The following is a 19,147-nucleotide window of genomic DNA, read 5'->3' as shown; positions in this document are numbered from 1 at the left end:
CTATTACATATTGCTCATGATCTTATTCTGCATCCCTTGTCCTACCCAATACCTAAACCCAACTAATACCTTAATAACTACAAATAAGTAGCAAGTTAGATGTTTATTGAGCTATAACCAGGGCCGGACTGAATCTTGTTTAACTATTTCTGCACAGAATTTTTTTTTTTTTTTTAAATCTGCAGATTTTTGGGAATGATTTTGACAAACAATGCATGAAATAAAAAATAATAGTTTTTTAAACTTTTATCTAATGTTTACAATGCAAATGCAATTAGATCCATTTATTTGGTAAGCAAAGCAAGTGTCTTATATAATATATCCATCTACTAAAAGACAAAACAAATATTACTTTACAAACTGTATTGTAAATAAATCATATGAACATTTTCAAATTTGTCAATAATGTTACTGAAATTAATTAAAAAAACTGTAAATCTTACACAAGTAAATAAATAGACTCGATTAACTAAAAATCTATGAAAATTGGCATATTGCTGCATGCGATTTCAGGGCCAAGTCATAGTTCATGGTTTTTAAATAACAAGAATTGTACCTTACAATAAAAAGAGACTAGTGTTTTCACTTTATTTATTAAAAAATAAATGCAGCAGCATTCAAGTGTGTGTAAAACATCTTATTAATCTTAATGTTTCTTTGTTGCTAGATTTTTTTTTAAAAGTCATAAAATGTGTACATATTCACATTAGATTTTGAATTTAACATGAGTTGTTTAAGGTATTTATTGAATATAAAATTTTAAGCTGCAGTGTATGTTTGCTACATTATGTCCTCAAACAAATGTCCACGTTTTGTCCATAAATTCACACATATTAAACCCATAGTAAATACATCCAAAAACAGAAACTGGCACACTGAACCAGTTCATGATAACAGTAAGATGCTCTTTTTGTTTTCCAGAAAGTATGGAACTTTCTCAGTAGTGGGCAAGCATTACGTGTGTTTTAAAGGCAGTGTCTCTCTCTTTCCTTCTCGTTCTCTCTCTCTCAGCTCTATATTAGAACCAGCTGTGGAGTTTGAGGCTGAATGAATGGCTCTTTGTGATTTTAGCTGTCACTCCCGTATAAAGCTCTGTTTCTTTCTCCCTCTAGATACTGGCATGACAAAAGTGTTGGAACAATGTAACCTAATGTTCCCACTTTGACATTGTAACTCCATTAAAAAACATATAAACATATAAATTCACCACTCAGACTGGAGAAATGCATTTTGGATGTTGCTGTTTAGAAGAACGTGCGCTTGAATGATGGACGGCTAGGTTTTGATGGCCAGTTCTATGAAACGTCTGCATCAGATTTTCAGTAGAATTTTTTTTAGTCATACAGTTTTTAGCCACGAAGACTGTTGAGCCCTGCTGTTGAGGAAATCTTTGCAGTGTAGGAGTGTTTTTATGAAGGTCCACGACGTTCTGGAATGTTTCTGGATGCCGTCTGGTGTCCGGCAGGGGTGTGTCTGTCTTTTTGGGTTTAGGCGGGTGACTCAGTAGAACTCTGGACTAAAGAATATAACTCAGAGAGCTTTCCCAGGCTCAGGACGATTTGCCAAGAAACATGTTGTTGTGGTTGAGGGAGATGAGGGGTGTGTTGTGGTGGTAAGCAATGATGATAGGGAGCCAAGACGAATTAGTCTCTCAGAGAAAAGCCTTTTTTGGATCCACAGGGGTAGCTTCTCGGGAGCTTAAGATGACGACGAGTGTCTAAAATGAAGGGTGTGATTGAAATCATACCATTATGTAAATAGATCATCTTTTTTCCTTTTCAGAATTTTGGTGGCACCCATAAGAGAGTTGCAGGAACTAAAAAAGGGAGAGCGAGGAGGCCGGGGAAGAGAGACCATCATTGCAGCACAGTGAGTTCAAGTTCTTACGTTACTTTCTTTCAGCTCATTGCTTTTGCTTGCTGTAACAAATTCAGCAAGTTAAGGTCGTGAGCGTGTGTGGGAATGGGAAGAAGTGTAAAAATAGATACCTCAAGGACGTGAGGATGTCTGTGGAGAAGAATAGGAGGTAAGAGGTCACTGCAGGGGCTCTGTTGATACTATGACAAAGAATGGAAGTATGTGTGCAACTTGCTACTTTGATGAAGACTATGATGAAATACTGGCTCTTAAAATCCCCCCAGACACTAAGGCCCCGTTTACACTAGTGCGTTTTAGTTTTAAAACGGCGTTGTAGAATGAAAACGATCCGCGTCCACACTCGCGTTTTACCCAGCGTTTCTGAACTGCTCTCCGTCCACACCAAAACGCTGAAAACGCACATCACGTGACCACACACACACTCTCGGGCATGCGCTCCAGCATTTTTACCCAGATGAGAGCTCTGCTTGTCGGACTGCTCATCAAGCATCTCCCGCTGGATCTAATCTCACTATATTTGCTAAACGTGATATTTCATTCATGTTGTTGTCTTTATCTAACGACATAGGCCAATTCCCTGACTTTGGTCATTGGAATCTATTAAGTTACTTGTTCACGGGTAACATGTTTTGGTTAAGCGCAAAGATAAGTTAATGATTAATCCAGGTACATTGACTGATCGCTTGCCTTTAGTTCCTACAATGTATAAACTTATTGTATGTTATACTTTTATAATTATCGATTATTACAACTGTTATTCAGCAAAAGAGAGGGTGCGTTTCGTATTTTCACTGAAATTGAAAGGAGGCAGTTGTTATTGGCTCTGTTTTGTTATAAATATCCACACAGTGAAGATGACGCTCATATAGCCTATACAGCACGGCGCCTCAACATTTCTGCTGTCTGTTAAGTTGCTAATATTAAAAAGAAAATAGGCAGTTCCTTAAATCATGTTTACATTTTATTGTTGAGAAAGTGAAACAACGTAGCCAAGGTGATGTGAATGAAGTTATAAAGTACACTGTTCCCTTTGAAGATTTACCCGTGTCCTCGGTATGTTTTCCATATCAAACTGAGAAGGGGGAAACTGCAGCCTTGATCAAACTTGCGAAGTCTTAACTTACAAGAAGAGGATGCGAGACTGAACTGTGTGTGGGCTACTTAATATTGAGGAAAAGCCCCAATCAGAGAGGCGAATGTCTGCAGCCCCGCCTCCGTTTTCAGATGTCTCCGTTTTTCATCATCCACACTGAGACGGAGCAGCAGCGTTTTAGAATGAAAATGGCCTCTCCAGCGTTTTCAAAAAGCTCCGTTTTCGGCGCTCGAGAACTCCGGCGTAGTGTGGACGGATGGCGTAACCGTAGCAAAACATATGCGTTTTCAAACTAAAACGCACTAGTGTAAACGGGGCCTAAGGGTGCTTTCACATCTGTGGTTCAGTTTATTTGGTCCAGACCAAGGGCAACAACTAATGCACTGTAGCATTTTTCTGCCGTTTTGGGTGCTTTTCACACTACACTGATTGCTTTGGTCCAAACCAGTTGAAAAGAACTAAAATGCAGTTATGTGACAAAATCCACATCACTCATTTGCCAGATGTTATTGAACATATTTCCTAAACTGCTTTTCGATTGGTCAGAATTAACATGCGGTAAAATGCCAATGGAACTCCTGCAAGTAAACAAAGGAGGAGCGGTGAATTAATTTAGCTAAACTGCGACATAGTCATCTACCAGATATATTACCAACAATCCATCAGGTAATGTTTTTCCCTCTCTCTCTGTTTAAAATTATTGATAAAGTGCGGTCAACAAATATTTTTCCTCCACACCCCATACTATAGAACAGAGCATCGGACTACGGCAGCTGGATTAGTCCAAAAAGGCGCAGTACTTCAAATCATGTTCTCACCACAAACTAACTGCTCCAGAGTTCGTTTGAAAGCGCACAGAGACCAACTCTCAGTACACTTTTTTGGTCAGCTTTTAGTGCGCACTCAAGTAAGATTACTACATTCACACCTGCCCAAACTCACCATACCAAGAGGGAAAACGAACTCTAGTGCGATTCAACCGAAATAAATAGGACAGGTGTGAAAACGCCCTAAGAATAGGGGAGTGAGGGGGCAAAATAAGCACTTTGTTAACTTGAAGAAGACTATGGTGGAGAAGAGGGTGTTGGGGCACAGCAAGCATTTGTAAATACAAAATGGTGGTGAATGGCATTAAAAGTGGTCCATTCCGTAATCATAGGGGAACCACTTTATGTGCTACATAGCACATATCTTAAAAGATGGTGATATTTAGCTCCTTAACCACTCCAAAGAACCCACTAAAGAACCATTACTGGTGCTTTATAGCACTTAGATTGACTCCCCTATGATTACAAGCCAAAGAACCACTTAGCAGAGCTAAATAGCACCTCAGCTTCCACAAAACAAACTGCTGAAGAACCAATTTGTGTGTGTGTGTGTGTGTATATTAGGCAATTAGGTAGCAAATAAGCAGATTGTGGCGATGAAGAAGACTATGGTGAAGAATAGGCTGTTAGGGTACTACATATTTTTGTTGACAGAGGATGAATAGAAGGTAATAGGGTCAGGCCAAAAAACTCATAGATGTGAGGAATACTATGGTGAATAACAGGCTTGTGGAGCACTTTGACCCAGCAAACAATTTTGTTTAATAGACGTCTTATAAACATCTAAACGTAGACAGCTTGGCTTAAACAAGGCTAAACTTGGGCTATCGGTGAAAATCTAATAGAGGTTTAAGAATAGACATCTATTAGACATCCTTAAAAAACAAAAAATGCTTGCTGTAAAGTAGATGTGAGGAAGACTAAGGTGAATAGCATGTTGGGGCCAGAGCAAGCCTTTATTAAGACAAAGAATATTAGGTTAGAAAGCAAAATGGGCATCTTGTGAGGAAGATTATGGAGAAGAACAGGGTTTTGACACTTCAGGCCACACTTCAGGCCTTCTTTGATAAAAAAGAATAAGAGAGGCAGAAGAGGTAACTATAATATATAGGAACATTTTTTGCAAATTAGGCACTTAGTGAATGTGAGGAGGACTAGGCGGAAGGGAGGGAGAATCATTCTGGAGCATGCCTGAAAAATCTGCGTAGATCTCTTCCTGCGAGATTTTGTGGGCATGAACGGGACAAAATGTAAAAGTTGCACTCAGAAGTAAATACAACCTATATTTAATGAGGGCAAGACTGAACCTTGAGGGAAATTAATCTCACACAGAGCTCTGCATTGACTTATTTAACTCTGACTTCAGTCTTTAGACAAGATACAAATTACTCAAGAGGCTCCATTGAGTTTAAGGAGTCAATTATGCCTAGTTTACAGATAAGCATCCCAAATTCCTCGTCATAGCCAAGTAAAATGAAGCAACTTGTTGCAAGCAGACCTTGAGTTTCACACAGTGATAAAGGGACCTTTGAACATCATCGGCAAGCATTAAAACGAGACGCCCCTCAATGTTTATCCGTTCCTCAGAAAGCTTGTTTGAGTGAAACTAATGAGCAGGCATTCTCCCTGACATGTTTTCATAATATAAGACAAACTTTTAAATAATCCTGTTTTTCCCGACTCCACAAGCATGGCATCACTGAATGTAGACCGATATAAGATTTCCCTACATCCTCTTTCCCTTGATTGCTAATCTTAATAATGTGGCGGTGGGTGGGGGAGACCCTGGAGGCAGGAGATGTCAACTTCCGCAGCTCTGGAATGTAAAGCGAGAGAGTTTGGAGAGAGGGGCATGAGTTTAGGGGGATGCATTCCTTCTGGAGGAGGGTAGAGACTGCAGCGTGCCACTGAGAAATGGCAGGACGCTACTGGGGAGGGGGGCACACTGGGCTCTGTTCACCGTCATCTCAATGGGACACTGTGTATGAGCAGACAAAGAAGGAGGAAGGTCACTGCCACACATGACCGCATGTCTTGATGTGCCCGGTCTAACCCTGTACTTTGACATGAGTGTAGGTTGGAGAAGGGGGTTGTTTGGGAGCATAAGGCACAGGATTGAATGACTAAAGTCAAGAGACTATTTTTTTTTTTTACCTAATTGTCATGTGAATGGCCCAGGTTTGAATCCGTTCACAGTGCTGGCAATTATGTGATTTGTTATTTGGTTTGTGTGGTTACTAGGACATGAGCCTGCTAAGGAGTTCTAATGCCTTGTTTCCACTGAGTGGTACTGTTTATTTCAGTACAGTACAGTTTGGTTCAGTACGGGTCACCCTGATCAGGCATGTGTTTCCACTGCCAACTGGTTTACCACAGAACATTGTGATCGACATCATTCTCACTGGAAAAGGGAGCCATACAGGGCCATTCACACATCACTAGGCATGGGCCGGTAAGTTTCTGACAGTATGAAAACCTTGGATAAATATATCACGATTTCTTGGTATTGTGATTACTAATCTAAAACAATTTCTTTTAAAATATATTAGTAAAAAAAACAACTTTTTTCTCAGTTAAACACAATAAATTACATCTTAGGAAACATTTAACATTTATAATATTTTGGAACAGTAAATATAATTGAGTTTCATAATTAAAATAAACTATTGACTCTGATTTCTTCAATAGCTTCAAAAACACAGATTTCCTTACAACACATATAAAAGCACTTAAAAACCCTTTACATATACCTTAGAAATGGTATAACAAATCATTTTTGCAATTTTAATACCTTGACTTTTCCAAACCACAGTATACCTTGATATCAGTTATCGTCCCATGCTACATATCACATCTTTTGCAAATACAAGTTCATTATTATTTTAAATGTAGACTTATGGCAGTAATCACACAATTTCCATGCATTTAGACATGAAATGTCTCACAAAAAACACTGAAGGACATACAACAGACCCTGTTCTTGATTCTCAGCATGTGGCTGCTTGTCAAAAGAAGAGACAAGGTTTGTTTGAGCATGGTTTAATGCTGCTTCCCATCATTGTATTTTTACAGTCACAGTGTCATATTGTCACTCTTGGGTTGTTGCATGCACTGCTGACTGTTCTCTGTAGACCAACACAATTCAGCAGCGAGTCTACCTCCACCCTTTTGTGCTAGTTATCCTTAGAAAATGGTGCCAAAAAAGTGGTATGGTACAGTGTTGGGTCATTGTTGACACTATGACAAAAAGGGACTATGTGTGCATACTTTGATGAAGACTATGGTGAAGTACTGGCTGTCAAATTATCCCAGATACTAGGAATAGGACGGTCAGTGCGTAAAATAAGCACTTTGTTGGCTTGAAGAAAACTATAGTGGAGAGGACATCAGGTAACCACAGGATTTTGTTGATACAGATACTTAAATACAAAATGGTGGTGAATGGCACTAAAAGTGTTTTTTACATTCATAATCATAGGGGAACCACTTTATGTGCTACGTAGAACATATTTTAAAGGGGTGGTCCACTACGATATCATATTTTAAACTTGTTGATGTGTAATGTAGCTGTGTGAACATAAACAACATCTCTGAATGTAAAAAGCTCAAAGTTCAATGTAAAAGGGAGACCTTGGTTTTTACAGAGTTAGCTTAGCAAAGCCTACAATGAACGAATTTTGGGGACTACAAAAAATACTTTTGGCCCTTGTGAGATCACAAAGGTTCGTTTACCGTGCACACACACTGTGCAGCTAAGGGCCGTGGCCAGAGGCGCTGTAACGTTACTGCAGAGATGAAGCTAAAATGCGTCCAAATGCTGCTGTTTCCACAGAGCTTTGTCTGTTTCTGTATTTGGGCTTCCAAAGGACACGACACAAAGACAGAAGTGCTTACAGTTCAAGACTAATTATGTTATATAGATTTATAAAATACATAGCAAGCATGATTTGACAAAACACAGCTCCAGAATCTCTCCCAGTTCAGTGCTGAATTTGGTTAAAATCTCCTCAAAGCAGAAGCTATGAACTACAACCAGTAAGTGTTTTTATTTGTTAAAATTGATCATGACATGTGCAGTGTCAAGCGTTAATGGTAAGCTGTAGCAACGATTTAAACGATGGGTAATGTTGTTTTGCACCGCAAACGATTTAGCTACAAATTCATATTTATGAGTCAAAATGCTATAAACACCCACACACACACACTTCACCAGCACGTGCAGCGTCTCTCTACTTTGCATTGTTTCTCTTTAGGCAGCTTTTCCATGTGTTTTACATCTCATATAATGAAATTGCAAAAGATATGAGGATGATTCATATTACTTACACCTACATAATCCGGATATATGTGAAAGATGTCGTGCAACACATTGAGTTAAAAAAAATACAGGAGAGCTCACCTGACTCGTGGTAGCAGCAGAAAAATAAATCAAGGCTCACACAGGTCTCATCCCACATCTTGTGCTTCTCCTGTCACGATATATTACAGAAAATAACTTTATCCAAGCATCAAAGAAAAATAAAGTCCCACGCACATGCGATTGTGACAGAAAGTTCACACATTCATGCTCACACATAGACACACGCAATAGCGATGTCTCTTAAAGGAGCCGCACCCCATTTTCACTTGTTACAGACACTTGTCAGATGTTATTTTAGAGAGCAGGCAGGAGGTTGACTGATTGTTTACACAGCAGAAAAGCGCGTGCTGTACGGGCGTGACGTGGAGCCGATCCGCGAATCTCAGCACATTTTGACGATGACCAATCAGTCACTTGAGGGCGGGCCTTTTAGAGGAACTAGGAAATATATCAGTTGTTTTCATGTTAGCTGAGTAGCATGTATATAATCAAAGTGAGATTTATGAAAAAAATAACATGATTTCCTTCAAGTGAAACATGAGCACACATTGCTTTGCATCTTATAAACGCAACCAAGACTTAAAATTACATTCTGGAATACACTTTCAAAAGATGGTGACATTTAGCACCTTAACCTCTTCGAAGAACCCACTAAAGAACCATTACTGGTGCTTTATAATACTTAAATTTACTCCCTTATGATTACAAGCCAAAGAGTCACTTTGCAGAGCTAAATAGCACCTCAACTACAACAAAAAACTGCTGAATAAACTATTTTTTTTCTCTTTAGACCAACAACATTCAGCAAAAAGTCTACCTTCACCTTTTAGTATCACGCTATTGTGCTAGTTAGTCTTAGAAAAGGGTGCCAAAAAGTGGTATGGTACAGTTCACTGTTTTGGTACTGAATTGTATTGAACCATACCACTCAGTAGAAATGATAGTACCATGATGGGCTGAATAACAAATGTCAGGATGTGCAGGAAGTTCCCACTGACTTTACAATTGTATTGTATTTTAAAATGTAAATCTCTTCACAGCAAACTAACAGCAATCTGATCATAGACTGGTCACACTTTACAATAAGGTTTATTATTTAATGTTACTTAATGCATTTACTAACATAAACAAACATTGAACAATACATTTACTACAGTATTTGTTCATGTTAGTCACCATTAGTTAATGAAAATACAGTAGTTTATTGTGAGTTCGTTAACTCACTGTGCATTAACTAATGTTACCAAGCATGAGTTTGGATGTTAATAATGCATTAGTAGGTTTTTAATTATGATTAATAAATGCTGTACAAGTGTAGTGTTTTTAAATGCATTAACTAATGAAACTTATTGTAAAGTGTTACCCATAAAATTATAAGAGAGCATCATCAGAGAGGAAACCTAGTGGACTTTTTACAACCCAGGCTCATTGAGAATACATACCCCATATACATTTCTGAAGAGCACCAAATACATCACAGGAGCTACATTTTTTGCAGTTTTGGTTTGCAGTTTTGGTTTTCGCGAATCCACCAGAGACCGTTGTGTAAGCTTCTATCTCAAATTTCTCTCGCTATAGTGCCATTTGCGCCTGCTGTTCTCACGTAAATCGACCAGAGGCTGCTGTTGACTGACTGACTGACTGACTGACTGACTAATTGACTAACACACCCTCCTCCCAACTTATAATGTTTCCAAAAGCACTGATTGACCCACCCACCCACTTCCCTAAACCTAACCGCAGTGTTTTCAAAAAGTAATCCAGAAGAAGAAAAGCCCTTGCCTGATTTTTACCACGTTTTTTAGATTTTACCACATTCTCACCCTATTATTTACTTGTTCATTTTATTGTCCACTTTCTGGAAATGTTCTTTACCAGACTCTAACCCCATTCATGGTCAACTTATCTCTGCGTCTCAAGTCCGCCAACTAACATGTTGAGCCTCCATATGGAGGCTGACCGCTTGCCAGCTGGAGGAGCGGCGTCATACCGCCCTGTAGTGTTCATTGTAAAGATGAAATGCAGCCAGAAATGTAAATAGGGCTACTATTTCAGAAAGAGCCTTTGTTGACTTATCACAATAATTTATGCACACCACATAAAAAATAGCAGAGTTTGTTTCTGATGCACCTAAAAATGAATTGTGGGTTAATCTGGAGCAAAAACATTGTGAAGTACATGAAAATAGCTCATAAAATACCACTGAATTACTTGGTTCTTGCTTAAACTAATAAAATAATACAATAATATAACAAGAGCTACACAGAAAGCCACAATATGCACATGGGCTGCTGTCCATCCCATCTGACAGATTTAAACAGGTGCTATCTGACCATAGAGATGGGAGTTCACTGTACTCAACGATTTATTGTACATTGAAAACTAGCAAGATTAAATTGCAACATTGTAACCATAGATGGAGTTTAAAGATGGTCAGGTTCCCTTCCAACACCATTTTTAATACTCTCACAACTAAAAGGGTGGAGCTCTCTAACTCTGCCTCTTCCAATATTTATTCCACTGCTGCCGTCTTACTGACACAGCATTCAAGGCTCTGGCTGAATTGAACAGGTGATTCTTAACTGATACAATGGCATCAAGTGTGGCATGTGTTCAGCTGTGACAAAAATGGCATCAGTACTTCACTAAGCACGCATGTGAGCTTTAATGCTGCGTTCCAGATAAAGTCAGAGCTTGGAATTTCAGCAGTGAAATGTCCCACGCGAGTTCCAGTCAATCGCACGTCACAGTCTCACATTCAACACAGTCACCACATGAGGTGTAAATATTTCATGGTATTTCATTACCAAAACAGAAAAAAATGAAAGAAAATGCCACCTATCCTTTGAAAAACGGCTGATAAAAACAAAATGTACATGTTAATGCATTATAAAGCTAACATTGTGTAGGAAATAGCCTTTAATATAAGAGCTTCCACACATTTAGTGCTGCAAAAATACTTGAACGTTTTATGTCTTGCATAAGCTAGAAGCCAGTGGTGCCCCCAGAAAAAAAATTCCTAGGGGTGCCCAAATAGGGTGGCACACAAAAAGTAATGAATTCAGTGTAATGTTATATATTTTTGTTTCTGATCAATCAAATAATGTTATTTTAAGTGATTTAATTATTTACCTTTAAAATACTGCTATTTACTCCTTGAAATAATTCAGCAAGTACATGTGCAAACCAAAGTAAAATCAATATTTAGTTTAAATACACTTTTCAGTTCAGTTATTTTTCTTGTTTGTTGTAAAGCATAGAGTACATGCCATGTCTAAAATTAATGAATTAATGAACTAATTAATAAAACAGGCAAATGAACAAACTGAACAAAAGGCATTGCTACATACACAGACTCTCTACACAGACTCTAATATTATACAGTCAGAATTCCCCCCCCCCCCCCTCCCCCTGAATTATTAGCCCCAGCTTTTTCCCCCCTTTTCTGTTTAAGAAAGAGAAGATTTTTTCAACACATTTCTAAACATAATAGTTTTAAAAATGATTTCTAATAACTGATTTATTTTAACGGTGACGCAGTGGCGCAGTGGGTAGCACGTTTGCCTCACAGCAAGGTGGTCGCTGAGTCGCTGGTTCGATCCTCGGCTCAGTTGGCGTTTCTGTGTGGAGTTTGCATGTTCTCCCTGCGTTCGTGTGGGTTTCCTTTGGGTGCTCTGGTTTCCCTCACAGTCCAAAGACATGTGGTACAGGTGAATTGGGTAGGCTAAATTGTTCATTGTGTGTGTTTGTGTGTGTGTTTCGCAGAGATGGATTGCGGCTGGAAGAGCATCAGCTGCATAAAAACTTGCTGGATAAGTTGGCGGTTCATTCCGCTGTGGCGACCCCGGATTAATAAAGGGACTAAGCCGAAAAGAAAATGAATAAATGAATGTTTCTTGAAATGTTGTGGATAAATACATTTAAAATATTAATAATAACAGCAAAGTCATATTGGGGTGGCCAGAGTTTATCCCTTGGGGACGCCCCTGCTAGAAGCAAGAAGTTTGGTAATTTGAGTCCTGGTTAGGTCAGTTGGCGTTTCTGTGTGGAGTCTGCATGTCCTCCCTGTATTTGCGTGTGTTTCCTCTGGGTCCTCCTGTTTTCCCCACAGTCCAAAGACATGCGGTACAGGTGAACTGAATAACCTAAATTGGCCATATTGTATGTGTGTGAATGTGAGTGTGTATAGGTGTTTTCCAGTACTGGGTTGCAGCTGAAAGGGCATCTGCTGTGTAAAACATATGCTGGATAAGTTGGCGGTTCATTCCACTGTGGCAGCCCCTGATGAATAAAGGGACTAAGCATATGGATTAAAATATGGTATAAAGTATGATGTGTAAAAATAAATAAATCAGAGCTTGTTGTCTTCTAAAGCAAACTTTTGCAACAGCCTATGATTGTAACATTATTAATTCAGTTCTGGAGCAAAGCAAGCAATCTACTGGTGTGAAAACATAATTAGTGTGTTGCTATGCAAATTGCTAGGATATGCTAATGGTTGCTAAGCACTGCTAAGTGCATGAAAGTCAAAAAAGCCCATCTATTTGGCTCTGTGATATTTTTGGTCTTGAGATGTGAGCAGATACTGTATGCCTGCCTTATCGCTTGCCAGATGAAAGTCATAAGTAGGTTATGGCCGCTTAGAAAATGAGATAAGCTGCTTTATTTGATGTAGAACAAACAATGCGGTACAAATGAAACAAAATAAGCTCCACGCTGAGCTAACAGTAACACAGAGGGGTTTATTCAGATATAAACCTTTAAAGGGCACGTATGATGAAAATAATTTTTATAAGCTGTTTGGACAGAATTGTGTCATATTAGGCTGATATAAACACAATAAGTCTCTTTTTAAACATTTCCTGACCACAGCATAATGCAGGTGTGCGCTTTTCCTGCCCACCGAATTGATTGGCAGCCACGTATGAACATGTCTTCGCAATAACGCGTATAATCATATCAGCAAAACAGGACATGCGCAAAGCAACTGTGATTAAAAAGATCTGTTTCGCTCTTTGTGATCATCAATCATCATCAAATGTGATCAAGAATGAGTTTTAAAACATTTTTAAAACTGCGTGTTTGTAATTAATTACAGCGATTTTACCGTCTTTATCCCCACGACTGCATGTCAGTAATTTAATCCCAGTTTGTGGACAATGAATCAGGTTTGTTTTGTACATTAATATTACGAATGTCCATACAGCAGTGCATATTAACGTGTATCCTGTTACATTTGTAGTGCAAAAACAGTGCAAAGTTAAACGCTCGCTCTCTGTGTGTGTGTGTGTGTGTGTGTGTGTGTGTGTGTGTGTGTGTGTGTGTGTGTGTGTGTGTGTGTGTGTGTGTGTGTGTGTGTGTGTGTGTGTGTGTGTGTGTGTGTGTGTGTGTGTGTGTGTGTGTGTGTGTGTGTGTTTGTGTGTGTCTGTGTGTGTGTGTGTGTGTCTGTGTGTGTGTCTGTGTGTGTGGTGCGTGAACTTTGTAAAGACTTCGTGTTTGACTCATTGTTGCAGAAATCTTGAATTAACTCCACAACAAATACATCAAATAATCATTGGGACAGTTCTTACTGTAGTATTTCTCACAAATATTACGTGAGATCTGCTTCCTTCATGTCTGTCTTTGTTCTGTTTATCTGACGCAGCCAAGGCGGAGATTGAGGCACAATCTGACTGGCACGTTGAAACGGTGAGCAGGGAGAACCAGCATTAAAGGCATAGGCAACAAAAACAGCTACACTGTGTTCAAAGCTGAAAATTACAAACTCTGAAAGCTAATATAAATAATCTTATGGGTGTTTTGAGATGAAACCTTACAGACACATTTTGGAGACACAAAAGACTCATTTTAAATCTTGAAAAAGGGGTAAAATAGATGCCCTTTAATATGAACTAGAGTAACAGAGTTTTTTTCCCGTAAAATTTGAGCAGTCGGTAGATAAGAGTTGGAGACAGAGAGAGATCGAGTGTGTGTCTGCTACAATATATTGAGAGAGACAGGGCAGTTTGTGTGTTATTGCTGAAGGCTGAATGTTTGTCATGCAGCGTGACTTTACTGGAGTCTCTAATTATGGCTTATCAACCGTCCCCCTGTCAGCACTCTCCACAGCACTAACACTCACTGTTCACACACACACATGCACGCACGCACACAAATCTATGTTAGCTCTCACTTTCACACAAACATACACACACTTTCTCAAGCGTACTCAACGTTCATCTGTGGCTGTGGCAAGGGAATAAAAAACCCACTAATTAAGATGATATTGACTAAAGCAGCTTGGCATGTTTTAATCAAATCTTTTGTCTTGTGAGACCTTGTTTTCCTCTTTCTGCAGTCTAATATATTTTATTGGCACACTCAGAAATAACATTCAATGTTTGTTTTTCATGGATTTGTGGACTCTTGTTTTTTCCTTTTTTTTCCCCTAGCTTCTACCAAATGGTTGAAATGTCCACTAAGAATAAAAGTGTGTTTTTTTTTACATTCAGCATTGACCTCATGTCAATTTAAATTGGAAAAATGAGATTTTTTCCCTTTTAATGAAAGTAAAAGGTGATGCTACAATTTTAGCCGGCAGCTAGCTCTATGCAACTCTCACATGGTCGCCTACTGAAGCTAAGCTGGGCTGCACCTGTTCAGTTCCTGGATAGGAGAACACATGGGAAAGCTAGGTTGATGCCGGAAGTGGTGTCAGGGGGCGCTCAATCTGTGGTCTGTGTGGGTCCTAATGCCCCATTATAATAAAGGGGACTCAATACTGCTCTCCACCAATCGGCTAATGTGTAGTGTGTGGTCTGGCACAATGTGGCTGCCGTTGTGTCATCCAAGTGGATGTTGCACACTATTGGTGGATGAGGAGACTTCCCCCAAAAATGTGTAAAGCGCTTTGAGTATCCAGAAAAGGGCTATAGAAATGGGCGATATAAACACAGTAAGTCTGTTATTTTTTAATTTCCTGATGTTAAAATAGGATCCAAATCCCTCTCCTTTTAAGGCTGACCAAAAGCCTTAAAATGAGAAGGTTTAACAGGATCTAAACAGATCTTTAAAAAGATCTGTTTCGCTCTCTGTGATCATCAGTCATTATCAAATGTGATCAAGAATGAGTTTTGAAACATTTTTAAAACTGTGCGTGTTTTTTTACCGTCTTTACTTTATCCCCACAACTGTATGTCAGTAAATTAAATGTCCCCCTAAAAATGTGTAAATCGCTTTGAGTATCCAGAAAAAGGCCTTAGACATGTAAGGAGTTATTATTATTATTATTATTATTATTATTATTATTATTATTATTATTGTTGTTGTTGTTGTTGTTGTTGTTGTTGTTGTTGTTTTTATTAATAATATTGTTGTTATTATTATTATTATAATTATTATTATTATTATTATTATTATTATTGTTTTTGTTGTTGTTTTTGTTGTTATTGTTATTATTATTATTATTATAAATGCAAGCAAATGGCCTGTTTGAAGGTTTTAAATAAGTTGTCTGATTATGGACAAATTTCTATCATCATTCATATAATAATCAGTTTTATTATTTGTTTTTATTTTTTTTTTACTTGTTTCTTTTATTCTTGCTTATGTAAAGCACTTTGAATTGCCACTGTGTATGAAATGTGCTATATAAATAAACTTGCCTTGCCTTGCTTAATGTATAACATATATTTAATGTGAAATTTAGAATATGTAAGTGTGTCTTGACCACACTTGCTAAAATATATATATAAGAAATAAACAATTCCCCCCGTCAGCACTCTCCACAGCACTAACCATCACTTTTCACACACACACACACACACACACACACACACAAATCTGTGTTAATAAGCGATAAGCGAGGAATAAGCGATCGTTGTAAATTTTATAGTATTTTTATTGGCAAAAAATTTGTTGACAAATGGGTAAACCCCATAGATTGTAAAAGATATGGAAGTAGTATCAATGACGTCACCCATAGGTTTCTGTAGGGCACAAATGAAACCCCTGATGATAAAAGTAAGGAATATTTCATTATTAATCCCCTTTTAATCCTTGCGAAATTCCCTATACACCGCTGTAAATTCTCTCAACGTTGTTTTATTGTTTTTGAAATGGAACTTCAACAGTACACTAGAACGATTTTGTATTATTTGTTGTTTGTTTAGTTTATTTTTTTTTCTCTTGAATGTGCTTATTTGATGCTTTACTTCTCTGTAAAACTCATGTACAATCTACGTAACAAATCTGTATGGTGCTGTTATTGTTAACCTGACATTAATAATAAAAAATGTTTTACTATATTAATAAATTAATACATTTAAAAACTTCAAATTGGTGTGGCAGGAGGGCAAAGAGGCGGAGCATGAGCTGAGCTACAGATGCCTGCTAGCATTTTGCTTAGATGGGCTTTTCTTTGGGAGAAACGCTTAATACTTCATTAACAGCAACTCATTTGTATTCTGACCACATGTGCTTGGTTGTACACTAAATCAATAAAGGGTTTAGACTAAAAAACAGTTTGAAATACATTGAGCTACTAATGATGTTTTTCTACAGAAGGAAAACGCAAATTACTTCCAAATACTTCAGATATAGTCTGTGTTAGTAAATGCAAGGATATTTATGAAATCCTGGCATAATACTGTATGACAATGTACAGCTAATCAATTTGTCAGATTCTGGAGTGCATTGCAGGTCTAAAGAACATTATAAATGGTAAATGATCTTAAATAAAACTGATTTGGTATATAAGTATATAAGAATTTCACTCACCTGGGAATTGTAGACTACTTTAAAGGTTTGTGAGCAAGATTAAGTGCACACAGCATGCCATATTGATTGTAAGAAATAATTCCAAAAGGCAATTGAATGTGTAAAGCCACATAAAAGCTGGGTCAGTTGGTGTTTCTGTGTGGAGTTTGCATGCTCTCTCCGTGTTCGCGTGGGTTTCCTCCGGGTGCTCCGGTTTCCTCCAAGTTCAAAGACATGCACTACAGGTAAATTGAATAAGCTAAATTAACCATAGTGTATGTGTGTAAATGGATGTTTCCCAGTACTGGGTTGCAGTTGGAAAAGGTACAAATGAATATGATATTTGCACTTTTGCCATTTAATGGCCAACTCTACTGTTAACCATGTTTTCCAAATTATTACCCAGAATCATTTAACGCTTTAAAACTACACCTTTTAAAACTACACCTTAAAACTACAACTATTACACCTAAAATGAAGGTCTGCATTGAAAACAAAAAACTTTACAAACTATTCTGCATGAAATCGCTGATGGAAAAAATACAGTAATAACTAGTATATTTAATTAACAGCTGCATAATAGAGATACATTCATAACATTATTTGGTGCCAAAATTGAAATAGGATATTTAAAATATACTGTACACTATGAAACAACTAAGAGTGCTGTTCAATCTAGGTTTAAAGCACACAGGAAGGACAGTGGGCAAGAGAGCTCATTATGTCAACTTAAAATCTCCAAAAAATACCAAATCAGTTCAGTCAGTGTTTCCGTATGCCCTACTTTTCTCTCAAACAGGCAGGAACATAAACAGAACTGAGAGGGTCATGAGATTAGACCGAGGCAGAAAAGTTCTGTGTGAGGCAGCAAGGGAGAAGCGATTTCCCATCATGAACCGAAATGACTGGAGCAGTCAGCGGTTCTCTTTGAAATATTTGTAAAGTTCAAGTTTAACTGTGTGGTCTAATGTGCTGTTAATGTGGGGAACAGAGATATACCTCGTGGCACTGCCAGTGCTAGAGATTGCTAAAGCATACAGCAACCCCCTTCCCACTAACTAATGACCTAGAAAGTTAATCTTTGGCAAAAAGGAACATTAGCTGGGAAAGATGCAATGCTGCATGGAAAAAGAGAGCAGTCTAAAAGCACAAGACTGAAGGAAGCAGATGAAAGAGAGGAAAAAATGAGAACAGTAAGGCCTACATTGGTTTCGTTTCACCTAATTGATTTATGGCTGGAATGCTTTGCTTCGGTTGAAATAGGCAACTGGGAGAGCGGAAGAAGAAAGATTGAGCAGAGGTCAGCTGCTATCTCCTGATCATCAGCTGACTGAGTGAGGAAAAATAAGGGAGAGAAAGAAAGATAGAAATCATGGAAAAAAAAAGTGTGGGGGAGAAAGGGCAAGCAACAGTGCCTGTGTCTGTGTTTTTTACAGTACCTCGATTCTGAGAATCACACAGAGCGTATTCAGATGATTCCTAATAAGGCTGTAACTAGAAGCTCTTTCTACTGTTGTCGCCTGCCAGGGAACTTTCCCCTATTTCCCCCCTCTCCTACAAACTGGAGAACTAGAAACAAACAGAAACAGAACAGTCTAAATTTAATAGATGATCTTGCAGGAAACAAATTACAGGGATTCCCCAAATAAGGCTTGAACACCCACCAAAGCAGGTCCAAACTAAATAATTAGACCCAAACAGTTCAATCAAAATTCACCTAAAAATTATGTTAACAATTATTCACCCTTATGTCACTCCAAAACCCTGAAACATTCGTTCATCTTCAGAACTCAAATCAAGATAACTTGGATGAAATCTAAGAGCTCCCTCGTCCTTCATAGAAAGCAATAATCCGACTCATTTAAAGTCCAGAAAGGTACCAAATCATCCTCAAAACAGACCATAGTTCCTTCAGTGGTTCAATCGATATATCATCAAGAAATGAGAATATTTTTGCGCACACAAAAAACAAAAATATATGCTTTTATCTGTTAATATCTGAACAGTTTCTTCTCCTCACCATGTTCATGAGCTCTGTGCACTGATGTATACCCCAAATACCAGTGCGTAGCTTCCTCTGTTTAAAACACAGGCATCTAGACATATAAGTTAGCAGGTGACCAAGCATGACATGCACAAAGAGCAAAGCACTCTTGTTCATGCATACCCTACACTCTCAGAAATAAAGGTACAAAACCTTTCACTGTGGTGGGCACATGTGTACTTTAAAGGTACAACTTAATACCTAAAAAG

At 38.2% G+C, this 19,147-nt stretch overlaps 1 protein-coding gene across 6 annotated transcripts in view; it reads left to right on the top strand.

Annotated features, from left to right (window-relative positions):
* The window catches only part of kank2 (KN motif and ankyrin repeat domains 2), a 59,379-nt gene that overhangs the window by 14,381 nt on the left and 25,851 nt on the right, over nucleotides 1-19,147 (top strand). For 2 of the 6 annotated variants that reach the window (XM_073943352.1, XM_005164339.6), the window contains exon 2: nucleotides 1,783-1,869. The gene's annotated coding sequence lies outside the window, so the exon portion shown is untranslated. 6 annotated transcript variants of the gene reach the window in all.

Source organism: Danio rerio, chromosome 3, assembly GCF_049306965.1.
Source record: "Danio rerio strain Tuebingen ecotype United States chromosome 3, GRCz12tu, whole genome shotgun sequence".
Classification (NCBI taxonomy): Eukaryota; Metazoa; Chordata; class Actinopteri; order Cypriniformes; family Danionidae; genus Danio; species Danio rerio.
This window is presented reverse-complemented; position numbering and strand designations above follow the sequence as displayed.